The following is a 3,999-nucleotide window of genomic DNA, read 5'->3' as shown; positions in this document are numbered from 1 at the left end:
GCAGCAAGAGGAGCTGGAGGCATGCCAGTTCCCAGCCCCTCTTGAAGCATGACCTTTTACCCTTGACATTTGAGCCTGGACCTATGACCTTTTACCCTTGACCTCTGACCCCTGACCTTTGCCCCACAACATGTGGCTTTTGACCTCTGAACCCTGACTTGACCTCTGACCTCTGACCCCTTATCCTTGACCCCTGGCTCTGGAGCCTGGACCCTGACTCTGGGCCCTAATCTGGTCCCTAACTGTTCTACCCTGTCTGTACCCATAGCTACTACTGTGTCCTGTAACCCCTAATTCCTGCTGGGTACCCTTATGCCCCCAACTACCCTTGGCCTATGACCTTTGAAATATAACCTTTGATCCTTGACCTCTGAGCCTTGAAGCCCTGACCTATGACTTTTGACGGCTGATCTATGACATCTGACCCTTGACCCATTGCATTTACCCTCCGATCTGTGATGTTTGACCTCTCACCCCAGCCTTTAAGCCTTGACCATTACCCTCGACCTCTTGCCCTTGACCCCTGGCCCTTGAACGCTGGTACTGGAGCTCTCATTTGGGCTGACTTGAGGTCATGGGAGTCCCTGGAAGGGGTTATCTGAGGTCATTTGGGGTCACTTGAGATCATTTGGGGTTACTTAAGGGCATAGGAGTCCCTGGGAGGGGTTACCTGAGGTCATTTGGGGTTACTTGAGGTCATGGGAGTCCCTGGGAGGGGTTGCTTGAGGTCATTTGGGGTTATTTGAGGTCATTTAGGACCACTTGAGGTCATTGGGGTTAGTTGAGGTCATGGGAGTCCCTGGGAAGGGTTACTTGAGATCATGTGGGGTCACTTGAGGTCATGACAGTCCCTGGGAGGGATTGCCTGAGGGAAGGGTTACTTGAGATCACTTGGGGTCACTTGAGATCATTTGGGGTTACTTGAGGTAATGGGAGTCCCTGGGAGGGGTCACTTGAGGTCATTTGGGGTTATTTGAGGTCATGGGAGTCCCGGGGAGGGGTTACTTGAGGTCATTTGTGGTTACTTGAGGTCATGGGAGTCCCTGGGTGCTGGGGTCCCTCCCCCTGCCATGTAGCCCTGGGAGAGGGGCCCTGAGGGCACAGACACGGGGTTTCCCTGCCCCTGGTCAGCCTCGTTCCCATTGGTTGGTTTGTGTTCCCCTGTGTGGGCAAGGACCCTCAGGTCCCGTGATTGCAGCAGTTCCTCGGCAGAGCTCCGGCCATACGGCTGGAGAAATAAACATCTCTGAAACATCTACCAAGAATCTGTCCATATGTATTTCTTTTCCATGGGCCTCGTTGATTGATACGCGTGTTGCAGTATCCCCACTGTAACAAATGGTGGATAATGTGAGCAGAACGATCCCCGATCCCTAAGGACAGCAACTGATTTGTGAGTAAACTCTGGATTTCTCCTCTTGTTTTTGTTTTGCTGTTCCATATCTAAACTATGGAGGAACCGTGGGAAGACTCTTGGCTCTCAGAGCCGCATATGGACATTTATCTTAAACTTAAAAAGATTCTTGAACAACGATTTGTAAATTTTAGCTTGATTCAAGCTCAAAAGGAACTGAAACATTTCCTTTCATGGTTGTTTAAGAACTTTTTCTATGTTTCTTGGGATTTGATTCTTACCAAAGACTTTTGGAAGACCGTTTGGACACAGTTAATTTTTGAGTCAAAATATATGCCGATGGAAGAATATTTTCGTGAATATTATTTAATTACTGGGACTGTTGAAAAATGTCAGCTGTGTCCTGGCGAAGGGAAGCGTCCCTCAGAGACCGTGTGGCTTCACCCATGTGCGCCGAGCGCTCTCTGATCAGCAGTGAGGCAGTTCCTGCACATGGACGGAGCGACACGAGCTGCAGCGTCAGCAGCAGAGCCAGGCGCGGCGGGTGCCTGCCTGGCCCTGCGCAGCACGTGATGGAGCGAGCCCCGTGAGAGAGGCGGTGTGCGGGTGGCGGCTGGTGGCGATGGCAGTGGAGCAGAGCTGCGCCCAGCCGAAACACGCGCTGGAGCAGGGCGCAGGGGGAGTCATCGCTCAGGGACCCAGCCAAGACAGCGCAGGCAGCGGCAGCGCAGCTGAGAGCAGAGGCAGTGGCATGCGGGGAGCTGAGCGGCACGGCCCGGCCTGGCCCACGCGGCCCCGAATGCGACCCCGGGAAGAGCGCGCAGGCACGAGCAGCCCTGACGGCCCCGGCAGCACTGACAACCCTGGCAATTGCAACACGGGAGCGAGTGAAAGCGAAACCAGGAACGCAGCGAGACAGAAAACAGTAGCCACTTGGAAAAAGGAAAAAAATCACTGCAGCTAAGGTTTTAGGAATAGTAAAATGGTATAATGTTAAACAAAATCAAGGTTTTATAACAAGATGTGACAACCAAGAAGACATATTCGTTCATAGAACTGCTATTAAAAAGAATAACCCTGGAAAATGCATCCCAAGTTTAGGAGATAGAGAAGTAGTAGAATTCAAAATTGTGCAAGGTAGAAAAGGGTTACAAGCATCAGAGGTCACTGGGCCTGATGGTGTTCCTGTAAAAGGCAGTATATATGCTGAAAACTGTAGTCATGTTAGACAATATTTCCACTGAAAGCCCCCCCCTACAGTCTCCCTTTCCTAATCCCTCCTTTCCCTTTTACCCTATATCCTATTACCCCCAGTGTACTCCCAATCCGTTTTTTCACCCATGGTTTCCCTCACAAAACCATGCCTTTACCAATTGTTTCCCCAAAAATCCCTTTTCAATGCCAAGTGGGGGATGAAGAGGGGAAGGGAAGAAATTAACTATTGTTGTTTAGAGTTCCAACAGGTACCAATGGAAGAAACCCTCTCCTGCCTCAGTTTCCCCACAAAGCATGCTCGGAGAGTCCTGTCTCCCTTCTGTCAGCCTTAAGATGTTCCAGAGAATCTGTTTGGACATTTAAAGACTCAGGAGGGTGGCTTGTATTGTTTTGAAACTGTTTTTGTTACGTTTATCCAGTTGTTTTCAATGTTAAGTTTTAAATCTCTTTTTGTTAAAAATAAACGGGTGAAATGTCGGGGTCCCTCCCCCCTGCCATGTGGTCCTGGGAGAGGGGCCCTGGGGGGAGGCACGGGGTTTCCCTGCCCCTGGTCAGCCTCGTTCCCCATTGGTTGTTTTGTGTTCCCCTGCGCGGGCAAGGACCCTCGGGTCCCGTGATTGAGCAGTTCCTCGGCAGAGCCCCGGCCATGCGGCTGGAGAAATAAACATCTCTGAAACATCTAGCAAGAATCGGCCCATAGATATTTCTTTCCCACGGGCCTCGTTGTTTGCTATATTGTGTTACGGTATCCCCACTGTAACACCTGCGAGGGGTTACTTGAGGTCATTTGGGGTAACTTGAACTCATTTGGGGTAACTTGAACTCATTTGGGGTCATTTGGGATCATGGGAGTCCCTGGGAGGGGTGACTTGAGGTCATTTGGGGTCACTTGAGGTCATGGGAGTCCCTGGGAGGGGTCACTTGAGGTCATTTGGGGTTACTTGAGGTCATTTGCAGTCACTTGAAGTATTTTGGGGCTACTTGAGTTCATGGGAGCCCCTTGGAGGGGTTACTTGAGGTCATATGGGGTTACTTGAGGTCATTTGTGGTTACTGGAGGTCATTTGGGGTTACTTGAGTTCATGGGAGCCCCTTGGAGGGGTTACTTGAGATCATGTGGGGTTACTTGAGGTCATTTGGGGTTACTTGAGTTCATGGGAGCCCCTGGGAGGGATCACTTGAGGTCATTTGGGGTCACTTGAGGTCATTTGGGGTTACTTGGGTTCATGGGAGTTCCTGGGAGGGATCACTTGAGGTCATTTGGGGTCACTTGAAGTAATTTGGGGTTACTTGAGGTCATGGGAGTCCCTGGGAGGGGTTACTTGAGGTCATTTGGGGTTACTTGAGGTCATGGGAGTCCCTGGGAGGGGTTACCTGAGGTCATTTGGGGTCACTTGAGGTCATGGGAGTCCCTTGGAGGGGTTACCTGAG

At 51.0% G+C, this 3,999-nt stretch overlaps 1 long non-coding RNA gene across 1 annotated transcript; it reads left to right on the top strand.

Moving 5' to 3' along the window:
- Positions 1 to 998: 998 nt before the first annotated feature.
- LOC121672653 lies at positions 999 to 3,999 on the top strand. The gene is made up of 3 exons (XR_006018914.1): positions 999 to 1,039; positions 3,432 to 3,495; positions 3,916 to 3,999. It is a non-coding gene; the product is annotated as an uncharacterized LOC121672653 (long non-coding RNA).

This window comes from Corvus kubaryi, unplaced genomic scaffold (assembly GCF_017639235.1).
Source record: "Corvus kubaryi isolate FWS band 111438036 unplaced genomic scaffold, C.kubaryi_AGA036_p1.0 64811, whole genome shotgun sequence".
Lineage (NCBI taxonomy): Eukaryota > Metazoa > Chordata > Aves > Passeriformes > Corvidae > Corvus > Corvus kubaryi.
The sequence above is the reverse complement of the archived record's forward strand: the minus strand, read 5'-3'. Positions and strand labels throughout refer to the sequence as shown.